Here is a 16808-nt window from a genome sequence, read left to right on the forward strand (position 1 = left end):
AAACTCATAAAAATATGTAAATGAAATAAACAACAAAAGATTTATCACCATTTACTGGGCTGCAATTTTCAAATTGCAGACTTATACATTGCCACTGCCCCTCCTCCTTTGTTAATCTCAATAATGGTGTTAGATAGATAAAAATCGAGACCAGATATGGAAAGTTTAGGGGCCAGAGACTCCCGATTAACTATATACTAACATCCGGGTTTGACCGGAAGTCACATGATATTAATTCGAAATTTTCTCGAGAACGGAGTTAGTAGATAACCGACACTAGTCGATTGCTCTCAGGGGAAGTATGATGTACAGGGGTGAGACGTTACTAAAATTGAGACCAGATATGGAAAGCTTAGTTTATATTAGCTTGATTAAAAATTGTGACGTCGTTAAAATACTTTAGTTCATGTTCCGTTTTTGTATAAATAACTTAATTTATTAATTATATTTTAAGATAAATCAATGGAAAAGTTGATTAATCGTGTGGAAAGATGTAGAATTTATTTTTGTATATTTGATACTTTTTGTCAGTTGTATTATTACATGTGTACAAAGACAAATTACAGTTGTTGTTATTTTATTCTTTACTCCAGTTATGTAGATTTTATAACTTAGAAAATATATAAAATATAAATCTTTTGCTTTCAGGATCAACAGTCTTCATTCTTCCCACATAGAAATGTAATATCTTACGATATTAATTTAATTAAAACAGCTATTCTAGCGAAAATTAAAAGAATTTTAAGATACATTTTTGAAAAATAATTATATAATATATTTCAAATTAATACTTTCTGACAGTAATGGTTAAAAGCGTTAATGTTATTCTATTAAATTTCTTATCTTAAGCTTGTGAAGCATTTAAAATTTTGTTCGTTGAATTTTAAGTAGCAATAAAAATTTAAATATGAGCCATTATGAGATTATAAATGTTTAAATTTATATTAAAAAATGCAATTGAAATATTAAATGTATTTTAAGAATTCATTTCATATTGAACATTCATAAATTTTAACCACTTATAAATAAATATGCATACAGGGTGGTCAGTTAACTCGACTAGCTGATCTTTGGGCCATTCTGATATGAAATTTAATGAAATTTCATCAATATAACGTTTTATGATAAAGTTTTTTCGTTAGAAAATTTACATTTTAGCTAATTTTTAATGAATTTTGGGGTTATATATATATTTTATATGAGTATAAAACTAAATTAAGGATGACGTCTCAATTTTCTGAAAGTAAATGAAAACGTATTATTTACCTCATTAATTTTTGAATAAAATAACACTTTTAGATTATTTAAAATTAATCTCAAGCTTTTAAAATCATTTGTTACATCATATTTTTTATATAAAATATGAATTTTAGGTGTCCCTCTCTATTCAGAATACCACCGAATTGCCCTGGTGATTCAATCTATCAATAGACATTAAATATTACAAAAAACTAAACATATTATTTATATAGAAGCAGGCCCTTGAGATGATGGAATGAGGCATTATATAAAAAGGTATCATTTCATCGCTTCAGGGAGATAAGGCCATAATTGGTCTCAAGAATTGACTTGCTATGCTGATGATGATTTGTTTATTTATAACATTACACTTACTTTTTTTTATAGAGATGTTCAAAAGATTTTAAGTTTAAAAGAGAGAATAATAAATTCTTAAATCAGATAATCTTTAAGCGTTGCATTTAATTAAAAAAAAAAAAAAAAAAAAAAAGGAGGAAAGAAAATTTTTGTAACTTAAATCGTTAGCTCTTTATTCTTCTTAAGTTCTCATTTCTTTCTTATGTCATGAGAGATAAGGGTTGCTCTGAAGGAAGATAAGATCTTTTACCTTTCTTCTCAACTCTATTCCTTTAATCTTCTTAAAAAACAGGAAAAAAGAGCAAATTTTCTTAAGGAAGATTAAAAGATAATTTTTTCTTTCGTGTTTTTACCCGTTTATTTTCTAACATTATGATTAGTGCTTTGTTACTAATCTGATGGGAATGAACTCATTTAATGATTTTACTTAACAGAAGTACTGTATATATTTTATTTATATTTTACTAATTATTCTTCAAATCTTTAAAAATATGCATTTTTTTTCTTTATTTAATGTTTTAAATAACTTTATTGTAAATATTTACTACGAAATTATATTGATAACTATAAATATAATCTCTTATTTTCGATAATTAGGGAATTAAATCGTCTGTTATAGTACGCTGTATGTAAATAAAGAAATTTTCTTCTAATATTTTTAAATACAGTTATAAATATACAAATATTCATTATTTTTTTCAGGTTAGACAATTTCAACCTTGCTTTATTAATTTTTTTACATGTTTCTGGAATTTTTACACAGTTAAAAATAGTTTCCTTCAAAGGTTTAAAGAGTTCTTTATTATTTTTAAGGTTCATTTTTTTTTTAAAAATTTAAACAATTTCGTGTTTAAGTCCTGTTTAAAAGGCCCTGAAAACAGCACTACCTTTGTACTAACAAAAGGAGATTATTATAAATTGCTGTATAAAACCGCAGTTTCTGTGCGTGAGAATATGCTTCATTTATTTATTTGTGTTTTGGTTGTGTTTCGGTAAGGTTTTATCTAAGATCGTACCAAAATAAATTTCTTAACACTGCCTGAAATTAGTTATAAATGGTTGTTTTAATAACTTCCAACTGTCAACATGGAAAAAAATTGTCAAGGACTCTAAATTTTATAACCACTGGGTCGTATAAGTCTGGAAGCAAAGGAGTTATGTTGAACATTATTCCTTTACAGGTAAAGACGGTAAGTGAAGAGGAACAAATCCTAGTTTTTTAATGGTTAGGATCTGCAGTCAGGGTGAATTCATCAAAGGGTTCACTGGGTGCAAATGTATGATTGATGGTGTCTTGAGGGTAAACATCAAACTATTGAAATAGAAAATGCCTGCTAAGTCTTTATATATGTCATTTAGAAGCATACATAACACAATCCATTCATCTTTCTCACAAACAGTATATTATTCTCTGTATTATTCTAGATATTTTTAACGTTCGCGATTGAAATTGTTATTAAAACTCTCTCTGATAACTATAATCAAACTGGTGTAACCGAACTCGCACAGTACTGAATATTTTTTCTGGTTTGGCAGGTTTCCGTTTTGGACAGGTTTTTACTGTATTTTCAGATCTCCAGCTATTATAGGACCACAGTGAAGATCAAAATTGTTTTATTTGCAAAAGTTAGACACAGTTTTCAACTACTTATCTATGTAATCGCTGTTTCGATTTACGCATTCATCAAACCGTGGCACCAACTTTTCTATACCCTCGTCAAAGTTCAAACTGGAAGTGTTTGAACTTTGGTGAGGATATAGAAAGCTGACTTAATACCAAGTGTTTTCCATCTGTTCACTCACTTAAAGCTGTGGTTAGGAGGATAAGGATTCCAAGCTATCGAGGAGTTGAAGGCCAGAGTGACGGGTTTGCTGAGCGACCTAGCGGCAACCTTCTTCGATGAGGGTATAGAAAAGCTGGTGTCACAATATAAAAAACGCCTAAATCGAAACGTTGATTACAAGAAAAAGGTAGCTGAAAAGTGTGTCTAACGTTTGTAAATAAAACAGTTTTGATCTTTACTGTTCGTTTTCTTTTTTCCTGGCACGTCGAAGATGAAAAAAACTCACTCGTATCTATCGGTTCATTTATTCAGAAATTTGACAAATAAATAAATAAATAGGAGATATGTTCTCATGTTTATATAGTTTGTGTTTATTCTGTATACCGTATAATTGTATTTTCACGAATAATTTATAATATTTTAAAAATGTTTACCGCATAAATTTAGCAATGGAATACACAACATCGTTAGTATCTAAATTTTATTATTCTTGATAGTAATAAAATTTGTTTATTGACTAATAAAATACCGTGTTCTATCAAACTAAAAGAAAAATTACCTGAACTAGTTACTTTTTATCTTGTTGTTGCTTTCCTTTATCTTCTTTCTCTTCTCTTCATACGAAAATTACGTTTCGGACTTATTTTTCGGAAAGACTTGTTACGATTTCACAAATTTAAAGCTCGACCAACTGCGAAACTCCCGGAAATTTCCGTAGGTTAACATCAATACAAAATAAATAGTATAGTTAACAAGACACTTAAGATGCATTCGTTTTGTCTTAATAGTGTACACTATTACTTCAACTTGATATCATTCTCACAGTTTTCTTACGAAAAAAGTGTGATAATGACATCAATTTGACGTAAAAGTGTGTATTATTTACACAAAACGAATGCACCGTTAAATTACGGAAGAAAAAAAATCTTTAATACTACAAATCGTTACCCCTTTACTTTTACCATATATTTTATTGTAGGGCTTTAATTTTCAAACTGAAAAACTATACACTTACAACTGTCTGTTCGTTGTTAATCTCGAGAATGAAGTTCGAAAGATGAAAATAGAGACCAGTATGAAAAGCTTAGTGTCGTAGGTCCCGATTAACCATATACAACTTTCGGTCTAGACCGGAAACCACGTGATTTTTAAAAACTTAATAGTATGTTGTATCTTTAGGAAAATAAAACTTTATCCTATTACCTAATACATAATAAGTGTCATTGATAATTGATTGATAATTTAATTATAGTAATAAGCAAATTATTTATATTTTCAGAGTTGTCATTTTATAGAAGAGAACAAGTTAACCTTTTGGTTGTTAATTTCATCGAAAGATAGTAAATTAAATGGAAATAACAAATAAATTGTATCATTACTTCGAACGAAGTCAATCGTTAAAGTGAACTCCCAATAGACAAGATTATTTAAAATTCAGAAAATTCATTCTTCAGCAAATTACTTCACTCTATGTACATTTATTATAAATGATTTACTTGTAAACATAAGAAAGTATAAGCTTTTAGTGAAAAAAGTAAGTTTTCTTACCAATTTTTTTATTTAAACAGTAATGAAGTTCTATTTTCTAAATTAGAAACCTTTGTTTTTCTCGCTCGAATGCATTCTTCATCCCACATTTTGCTTATTTTGCATAATTGAGAGAACCCATGCCCCGACTCCAAGTGGGAGCAATTATCTCAGTCGGGCGATTTCTTTGACTCAGGCCGCCAAAGGCGACCTTTACAATTTTATTCGTTAAAATAATTTACTTGAAAGCACTAAAATATCTTATAAATTACTTATTTATATACGTAAATTCAATAAATAAATTTATTTGTTAATAAATAGATGTGATTATGAATTTAATTTATGCTTTATTTAATTATTCAATAATATTAATTATTTTATGAATTGTTCATTTATTCATTATTAAAAAATCCAGCAACGAGTTGTGTAACTTTCTCGGAAAAATATTTAAATTTGTGGTAGCGCCATCTGTTATGATATTTATATTAAAATGACTTGTATTATTATTTATTATAAAATGGTAAAAAATTTAATTTTGAGAGTAAAGATGAATTTTATAAAACATTTTAAAAGTTAATAATGAGTAAAATTTCATTAAGTCCGACCCCACTTGAGATATGACAAGTGGCCCGTCTCTATCTCCTCAACCCCTTAACCTTAAGACACCAAAATTTAATAGCATCAATTCCCCTAAAACGCAAACCTATTTTCAAAATTACAGAAATTTTCAACAAAAAGCACAGGAGTTAAGCTTCAAACAGGGTGAACAAAATCGTGCTCTCCAAACACAATTAACGTCCATACATACAGAAATAACTGCATTTCTCAACGTTTCAAGGTACCCTTTATTGATAAAAATTTTGAAAACTCTGTTTTTATTTGTTTTATTGTATACTTTCAAGGATTTTGAGGAGGATGGGCCCCCACATTTGCTACTAAATCAGAGAGTGCGGCGCTAAACTAGGTTCTCAAACTTAAGAATTATGTACATTGATAACGCCTACACACTAATTCGATTTTGAAAGTCACCTGATTTGGTTTGCAATGAAAAATCTCGTATTTAGTAATTTACAGATACTGAAGAGTTCTGTATTTAATATTCACTAGGAAGATCCGCTTACATGAATTCGCAGGCCTTAACAAATTTGGTATTACTCAGGGGAAAGCCATATTGAAAATATATTATATCAATATAAACCTCAATACTGATATAAAACAAAATTGAATCCAACTCGACAGTTATTCAGCTGCTTCCTCTGTAAAGAAATGGTAATTTGATCAATAAATTATATCAAAACTTCAGTTTTAAATTAGAATTAGGCAAGGCTTTAACAATGTATAACCTTTTTTCATTACATTAAATGATGAAAATAGAATTATTGGCGATAAAAAAGATAAAAAATTCAATCTTCTTACGCTATAATTTTGTAAAAATTAATTAATTATAAAAATTTTAAGTAATTGGAAGAGGGAAATTATAAGAAACCATACTTGCATTCGAAGACAATAATTATTCAATACAAGAAATTGGAGGTGATATTTGTCATTTCTGCTTTTGTGTCTTTATATATTTGAATACAGTCACAAGTATTATATAACGTAAATCACTTCTTTTTCGTATATTAATATTACTTTTTTTATGTTGGAAGACAACTCTCTCTTTTCTTCTCTCTCACTCTCTCTCCTCTTTCCTCTCTCTCTATTTACGAAGACAGAATAACAGATATAAGATATAATAGATTCTTCAGTTTATTATGATATTATATAAAGGGGAAATTTTAAAATTGGGGGTTGGGATTGAAAAATTGTAAAAAAAATGGGATTGCTAACCTAACCTAAACATAAAGTAAATGTTTTAACAAGAAATTTTTCCTTCTTAGAAACGAATTTTAATTTTTAATTTAGACATTTTTCTAAATTTTTTGTAGTAAAAATTAATATTTGAACAGTTAGGTATTTAAAACAGGCTAATTGAATTACTTTTTAAAAATAAGTTTATAAAATTTATTAATAATAATGAATATTTTCAATGCACCGTTCATTATCATTCAAGTAAAATTGTAAATGTGTTCTATAAAACAATTTTGAAACGTTTTTATAAAATATCGATTTGAACGAATTAATTAAAAATTTGGAAAACAAAACTAAATAAAGTTAATTAAGTTTTAAAATATTAATCTACTTTTAATGAAGGATATATTATAAAGGACATACTAATAATAAAATTTTGTTTAGGAAATAAAGATGATTGAACACAAAAGAGGATATAATGGGTCCTTCCCTCACCACTCAGTCGTTCCCCCTGTGAGCTTGACAGAACCCACGATGAGTATGGAATAAAGACACTGTTAGTATTCACAGAATGGAAAGACCCAAACATGAAAAAGAGAAAAGGACTGGCTTTATGAAATAAGGCATGGGCGATCTGCTAAAAGTGGAAGCCTCCCGGAAGGACCTTTATGAGAAAATGTCTCATATTTAGGTGTTAAATACGTAAAGAAAATCAGGGAAACTTCACTCGTTGGTGAGGTTCGAACCTGCGACGTTTGGTTTTTAGTCGCTGGTTCTTTAATCGAGGGTAAACATTATGTTCTCATTCTGTAAAAAAAAATTAAAAAATGTTAAAGGATATTAAATAAAGAGGAAAACATTTTATCTTTTTACATTAAATTTATTAAAGTAAGTTTTTGTAAATGTAAAAAAAATTATGTAAAAACAATTTATATTAAAAATGACTTTCATTAAGAGAAATTAAATTTGCATTTAAAAATTTTTATATAAATATAATAATTACGATATTTTTATAAAGAAAACATAAAGCGAAGTTATTATAAATTATTATGTATTTGTATTTTTAAATAAAAAAGTAATACAGCTGCTTTAGACTCTTATTTATCATGAAACATAAATTACAATTTTTATATTTTTAATTTCAATTTATATTAAAATATAAAAATTGAATGTAAATATAAATATTTAGTAATTATAAATGTTAGATATTTAAAAAATAAATTTACGATAAAAAATAAATTAAAATTTTAATTTTTTTTTAAATCATAAACATTCATCTAAGATAAAAAAGCAAAAAGTCTTTTTACTTTTTTAACTTTAAATATTTAAAATATACACGTATTTATATATATTTTTAAACAGATATTTACAATCGAGGGGTTTGGAAAACGGCGTATCCTTCAAAACCAAAAACACAAGTTATTAATAAATTTGGATTTGTGCATCATCGATCCGTCTTAAGAAACTTTCGCAGCTCCGTTGCTCGTCCTAAGGATTGTCGTCGTCATCATTGTCCATGGCACTATTGTCCATTGGAATCCGATGCCATTTTCACCCCTCTTTGTCTAGGGCTCAGTGAACCAGCTTCAGAATAATATTCTTGCACTATTCTTTCACATCATTCATCTATTCTCTATGTGGTCTGCTTCTTATTTATCTCCTCCATGATTTCAAGTGTTATTGTTTTAATTTCTCTCTTGTCACTCATTCTACAGATATGACCAATGAGACTGTTTCTTTTGGATGCCAAGGATTGTACACCCGCATTAATAAAACGTTGCATATTAAAGTGTTGGTGAATTGAAACACAAATCCTCCATTTTTCTAAACTTGGGTGGGATACGTCGATTTTAGTAAAAGTTTCTCAATTGTAACTTTATGTAACGAGTAGGTTATCAAGTTTTTTGTTATAGATTGTTTATAAACAGGCTTTCAACAATATTGCCGAACCTAAGTTACGAATTAAAGAAATTTTTAATTATATTCGATTTGGTTTGGTTTTATGACACACATCAACGCAACACGATCTACTAAGGAAAGCTGCCAAAAAAGGTCCTTAATTTTGGTGTTAGGCCCCGAAAAAAATGCGGCTAGATGGTTGATAAGGTGCGAATCCACGACCATTGTTTAGTGGTTTATCCACTCGTCAACTATTCGAGATTGTACAGTGCATTTTTCTACTATTTAGCTATTCAATGAAACAACATTAATACAGTGAAACGTAGCTTTAATAATATAAAATGTTCTCAAATTGTAATTAATTTTAGAAAATTCATGCACTATCAATATAATTAATTCATGAATTCATAATATACAGATGTTACGAATTCATTTCACCAGTATTCATAATTATATTTAAATTATTGTTTAGATTGTTGTTAATTAATCGTTCTTCATTATTTTGAATTATTAGAGTTTTGAATGCCAAAAAACCAAGTGTTAGTCGCTGTTCTAAGGAAAAGTTCGAGTCAGGATCAATTTCAGAAACATTCATGGATGGTTTGCATCAGATGTGTTAGACTCTGCACCTCATTTTGGACATGGCCTAGAAAAGATTCTCCTGATTCACGCAAAACGGAAAGAGTTTTAAAAACTTTTATATCTAAACGCAAAATAACGTTTATTTGACTGTGGATCAACCATTCAATCATTTAATCATTTAAAGAAGAGCAAACAGGATAGAGAAGAAAAGATATTACAACGTCTAGTGTATGAACAAAGTCACCTCTAGCAGAAAAATCAATGACAGTAAATGGAACAAGTGTCGCATTCGGTAAATACATCAAAACCTAAAGTTGATGAAGCGTTAAACTAGAAATAGAAGCATGACGTCAATATCGGTAAACAAAATCCATACAAATTTGACAATCGGGATAAATCTCAAAACATTTTAACAAATGTATTCTGCCATCGTTACAGAGATACAATATTATTCTGCCTTCATGAAGGAGCTGGGTTCGAATTTCATTTGAATGGTTCCCATCAAGACAGGTTTCTCTTTCTTCCATTCTTTCTATTGACCCAAATAAGGGTCGAGTGCCTCCTTAATGAACAATATTGAGATCAATCACTTAGCCTTTAGTTTGCTGGAGCCAGCCATAGGCTATTAAGAGATAAGAATAACTGATAATGTTGTAAATTCGTAAAAATGGGCAAAATAATAGAAAGTTTTGAACAAGAACAAATGATAAGACAGTAGGATAATACGGAATAAAGAAAAAAAAAGGAAAAAAGAGATGGCCCAGGAGGATTGGAAATGAGAGCCACATAAAAAGAATATAAGAATACTTTTGAAAAATTGGATAGGCAATAATAAAGAAGGTAATTTATAAAAGAGAAGTAAGAAAATGACTTTCAAAGAACATAGTTTATTGGATATGAGGGAAATTGAAAGATTTGACACAAATAGAATTTGAAAGATTCCCTTCAAATAAGGAAAATCCTTTCAATCGTTGATTATACATTATTTTGTGCGTTTCTTTTCTGAGTAAAAAATAATAACACGAAAAACCGTAACATCACAAATGCCTCTTCATGGCCACTAATTCCACTTTATTAGCATTAAAAAAAATAATTTATTATTTTTATGTTAAAATTCTCATATTCAATACTTGAAAACAATAACAAAGATAAATGTAAAATAAAACATCAAACTAAAGACAATTTCTATATCTAAAACAATCACATAATTGAAGCTTTTTAAACAGTTTTCAACATTATATAAATGAGATTTATTTTCAAAAAGTATCTTATTTAAGAAAGTGATTTATTTAAATACAATAATGTGATTATTGAATAACTCGACAATATCTTTCTTTCGACCTTGCAACTATTCAAATATTATGACCTTACTGTTGATAAATATATTCGTTTGATGATTTTTCAAACAAAATTGATATCAGACATAAAATTTCGTTTGGGTCACATCATATCCGTGTCGTACATTTTATCATTCAATCATAAAGCCATAACTATAAGTTATATTTCCAGAGCGCAATTGATTATAAATTGTAATTGATATCACAAATCGTTTGCCATTTTTACTTTCCCAGTGTTATATATAGCAGAGGGAAAGTATGGCAATTGATCAACTCCAAGATTTTTGGACTCAATAGATCTTGAAACGTCGACAAATGCAAAAGAAATTTGGGAAGTTTCTTCTTTATGTATGGATGATTGTGTATGGGGAACATGATTTTGTTTATCCTGTTTGAAGCTTAATAACTTCTGTGCTTTTCGTTGAAAATTTCTGAAATTTTGCAGGGAGGTTTGCGTATTGGGGAAATTGAGGCTGTTAAATTTTGGTGGATTAAGGTCAAGGGGTTGAGGAAATAGAGAGGGGTCAATTGTCATATCTCGAATAGAGTCGGACTTAATGAAAAGATTACTCGTTAGCATTTACAATTTTTGTAAAACTCATCTTTATCTTCAAGATTAAACTTTTAGCCATTTTATAATAATTAATAATACAAAAAGTTTTTAATAAAATATCATAAGAAATGGCGCCATATACAATTTTAAACTCTTGCAGAGAAAGTTACGCAACTTATTGCTGGATTATTTATTATCGCCGATGCTCGTTTTTTTTTCTATAAACGAATGTTTAGAAGTATATATATATATATATAAATACCGATTTTTGGTGTAGTTGCAAAAATTAATTTAATTTATGTCTGTTGTATATCTTTATATTCATTTTATCATAAATTACAATAAATATAAGATTCTCACGACAATAGAATTTAACATTTTTATGGCTACGCTATAGAATTTTAGAAAAATAAATATTCTCCACAACGTTTTGTTTAAAATATAATGAAGGTAAACAGAGATCTTGATTTAAAATATTATCCAGGCCAGTTTCATTAGAATTAAAATCTTTTAAATGTGTTCTAGCTATCATTTTATGTCAGTAGTAATATAACCACAATAAATTTCTTTAGTTTCTGTTTAAAACTTCTTAAATTCTAAAAAAAATTAATAAATATTATAATTAATATTTTTAAAATAAATTAAATAAACGAATAATAGTCATCGTCTTCTAAAAAGCTCTTCTAATCTTTCTTTTAGATTTGCCTATTTATTACACTCATTGACAAAAACAATAAGAAAAAATTAATCAAATTGAAGACAAGTCTGCCCAAGAGGGACCACCATTTATTTTGCGCTCCAGACTAAAAACATACACATATGGCGACAGGCCTTCCTTTTTAGGCTTCATGTCGCCAAAGGTAAAAAAGTCCTTTAAAAAAACACAAACATCCAGTTAAAACTAGGAGTCGGTGACACACAGACGTCTTACTCTTCAACCATCCAGCCAGTGGGTGTTTCCGCTGTGAAGCCTAAAAAGGAAGGCCTGTCGCCATATGTGTATGTTTTTAGTCTGGAGCGCAAAATAAATGGTGGTCCCTCTTGGGCAGACTTGTCTTCAATTTGATTCATAATAATCTCGACATCGGTCGGAAAAATCGACAAAAAGTCGAATAAGAAAAAAGTTACGCACCAAGAAGTAGCTGTTACAATCGAATGAAACTCTATTCATGGAAACGTAATGACGTTGGTAATAAATGATTAAAATATCATAACAAACCGATAATTTCCTGTGCAGTGACGGTACAATTTAAAGTAACCTTTACTATTTTGTATAACTTCTTGCCTGGATACATGCAGCGATAGATCGGATATATAGGCATTATAGGCACCGTATACTATACTGTAACAGATGTTGCAATTCGCGGTCCAGATTCTTCTCGTTTGTAGATGGATTAAGCCATAAATGCTCGATGGATAACAAATCTAAACGCGAGACCCCACGAAAATATGAAGACATTCTTGGGAATCCTTAGCTATGGTCACTCGCATTATCTTGCTGGAAAAAAGTTGTTTGCAGTCCTGCCATGAAAGGGAACAAAGAAGAGCACAAGAAACCCGAACTTTCCTCTGTGTCGTCAATGTCACTATGCACACATTCGCACTACTGCCATGGATAATCGATTGCCATCCGAGATGGATCCACATATCAGCACGCTAGCAATAGCAGCAGAGTGCCACTCAACGTCAAAGGAATTGAAGCGCTTACCACTGGCGATCCATACTCTAACACGGTGTTTGTCCATTCCCAAACAGAACAAAGATTCATTGCTAAGAAGGACATAAAACTCTGAACACTGGTAGTTACCTAAAACTATACGCTGTTACTATTTATAAAGTGTGCAATGAGTTTAATATATAAATTTTATTTCAACACTTACAAGTCAATTAAAAATTAATAAATGCATTAAATATTTCTGATATTAATTGTAAACAAATGTCATAATTAAAGTATTAATATCTATATTTGTTATAAATATTTAAATTAATTGCTTTTACAGTGAATTGAATACAAAATATCTATAAATAGATTTGTCTACTGTAGAATTTATTCTTGTTGAATTATAAATAATCGAGAAATAAAGGAAAATAAATTAAATCAAAGGTAAAATTAATGATAGTTAATTCTTAAAATTACGTGTAATTTACTTAATTGTGTACGTAAATAAAAGTGTCGTTGATGAAAAATTTGGAAACGGGCTGGCTTCTATTGAGAACTTTACATGTTACCACATTTCTTATATTCAGTAGATGTGAATCAATCAATTATTTAAATTCTTAAAAGTTCGATACGTAGATGAAGTTTACTACACATTTTAACATATAATCTGTATCAAAATAGTAACTAAAAAACTGATTTCATATATGTTTACATGAATGTATGCATGAGTTATTGTTTGGTTTCGATGCGATTGCAACACATGAGGTATCTGCAAAGGGGGAACATCCCGAGAAAACTTTCCATGGAAAACTGGTCCTATTTAGGAATTAGACACGTGTAGGAAACCCAGAAAACACTACCTAACCAGTCAGTTGGTAAGGCGCAAACCCACGACCAATACCAAAATTCAATGATTTTATCTACAGTACGTGGCCATTTGAAGGACCAAATCGTGTTTAGCGGAGAATGTTCATCTTTTTCTTCAAATTTAAACATTAAATGTAATGATTAATATTTAGCTTTGCTATTTAAATTTTTAATTAACTGAGCCTTAATTTCTATTAAATATTTTACCACGTTATTGATAGTTTGTATATTCTATTAACATTTTAGAACTAAAAATAATTCTTAACGTTTGTAAATCCTTTTATGTCGGCATAAGCTAGTAGTAATTGTTAAATATAACACAATGCAGACGAGAATAATATTCGTATTTTACAATCTTGTTTACAAATAATTAAACAGAAAATTAAAAGGAAATAAACTTGAGATAGGATTGTAACAAAAAGTAATAAGCATTTCTTCGAATTGGTTAAGGTCAAATATTTGGTGAGTAGTATCGGTTCCAGACAACTAATTCATGCTATAAAGCGATAAAGTGTACTTAAGACATCCAACTTGTCATTGAACAAACTAGGAGCTTCCTGATTTCATGCTTTGTGGTTTATGAGATATTTGTTTTCCATTTATTTTAACAAAAACACAGTCAAATCTCAGTCAAACCTCCGAATAACTGCCACAGAAGGAAACATAAAAATATCGCCGTTATTGCAGTTTGTATAATTATTCATTCAAAATCGATTTTAACGTGGAAATATTCGTCAAATTTCTATTTGGGAACACTTTTTTAAACAAAAATGTTTACAGAATAACCCCCCAACAACGGCCATTTTTTATGTATCCATCAATGGTTTAAAAGTTTGACTGTATTTCTTTATTTAGAAAGGTCGATAAGAAGTTTGTCTAAGTAATTAATTTTAATAATATAGGCCTATTCTTATTATTTTCATTTGAGATATAAGAACAAGAGATAAAAAAAAATAACAAAAGAAATATAAAATTGGGCTTATTTGAAAAACTGAAAATTTTAATATAAATCTGTAATAACTATCTTCGCGTGGAAAACCACCATTAATTCACCCGTGTATTCAGAACACACAAAAAATATGGTTAACTGACTACTGATCTACTCTTTATTTAAGCATATCGAACAGAAAGTTAATTATAATAATGTCGTCAATAACATTTGAGAGCTATTCTTATAAGTTATGTAATTACAATGTTTAAATGCTTAAAAGAATAATTTGAAAACACAAATATTTATTTAACAGACTATTGAAAAAACATCTATTCATTTCCTATTTTAATATTAAAATTAATATATTGAATGTGTTTACTCTTTCTGGATTTAATGGATCCTCTCAACAAGTCGTTAAACAATGTTTTCATGTTGTTCTAGTTGAAGTCTTGCCAACTTGTGTACTGAAAAGTGATAAAATCTAAGATATTAGAAGCTTTTCCTAATAATTATTTAATATTTTTCTAATTAATTTAATAAAATATATCAAAAAATTTGTCTTTGTAAGTAAAATAACAATTTAAAAAAATCCAGCAACGAGTTGCTTAACATTCCCGGCGACATTTTTTAACTGCGTTTGTGGCGCCATCTGTGATGGTATTTTATTATTAAAAACTTTTCATACTTTTAATTATTATAAAATGGCAAAGAAGCTTAATTTTGAGGGTATGGATAGGTTTTATAAAATGTTGTAAATGCTAACGAGTAAAATCGTCGTTCAGTCCGACCTTACTCGAGATACGACAAACGACCATCTCTATCTCCCCATTCCTTCGACCTTTAACCACTAAAATTTAATAGCATCAATCCCCATAATAAACAAACCTCCCTGAGAAATTTCAGAAATTTTTGACAAAAGGCACAGGAGTTATTGAGCTCCAGATTGAATGAACAAAATCGGGCCACACCGGTTTTGAATAATTTAATTTCAATTGAAAACGTGATTTCTCCTAAAGCGATAGATTAATCTGATGTTTTAATTACGATCAAAGCGTAATTAAATGATCAAAATGATGTCTTAATCCCGTATTTCAATAATTAACCACATTAAATACGATAATTACAATTTGATTGAAGATGGAACGAGTTTAGCGCGAGTTAAACTCATTCCATCTTAAGATTAACGTGATTAAGATTGAATTATTAAACTTAAAATCCAATTCTGATTGTGATTAATGTGATTTAAATAGATGAGCAAATATTGCAGAGTTTGGAATGATAAATTAATAAATACTGTAGTTAAATTTTAAAACGAAATATGGAATTCATTTAGTTTGAAGAAATATATATCCATTTTAAATCCATTGTAGAACGTTGCAATTTTATTATAATGATTTTACTTATATTGTATTAATTGCTAACTACGTGTGCTCAGGCTTTTCATGGATGAAAATTAGTGAGTTTTCTTGGTTTGGGATAGGGTTATTGATTATTAATCTCAGTATTTACAACAACATAACTGCAAAACACAAAAACTTGCTCGAACTAAAGAGGGAGTTGGCTTTAAAGGTGTTTCGAAAGTGGAATCCCATAATAAAATCCCACGTTTTTCTAGGGTTTCGAATAATATTCATGCCAAATATGGTGCGAATATGTTGAACGATGTAGAATCCTTTATTTAACAAATGTACAGTACATAATAAGCTAAGAGGGAATAAGACTTTACGGGTGGTTAGGGATGGAGACCCGCAATATTTTTTCTAGGGTGTCAAAGAATATTCATGTTAAATTTGGCTAGGATACGTTAAACGGTATAGAAGTCTTTGCGTGACAAACAAACAAACATACATTTAGATTTTTTATATAAATATATACATATAGATATTGTATTAAGCAGAATTCATCCAAGTGCATATGACACTTCACATCATGAGATTAATGGACTATAATTACAGTATATGATTAATCGGATTTTGTTATGATTGCAAGAATGGCTTTGTTTCCTGTAATTCGACTATTTATGGAAAACTTCTATTACATAATTCTTCATTCGGATAATAACACAGCTTCGTCCTTGAACTTTTTCAAGGATACTTTACTGCATTTTAATCATAATCGAGGTTCATTCTATCAAACGTACGTACAATTGATTATCGTATTTTATATTTAAGAAAATTTCTTAAATATAGTTAAAATGGAACTTAATAATAAACAAATTTTAGATATTCAGACTAAAAATAGTCTGAATGATCCATGAAAAACAATAAGAGCAACTTTCTTT

The sequence above is a fragment of the Centruroides vittatus genome, unplaced genomic scaffold, assembly GCF_030686945.1.
Source record: "Centruroides vittatus isolate TY-2023 unplaced genomic scaffold, ASM3068694v2 contig_983, whole genome shotgun sequence".
NCBI classification, from domain to species: Eukaryota; Metazoa; Arthropoda; class Arachnida; order Scorpiones; family Buthidae; genus Centruroides; species Centruroides vittatus.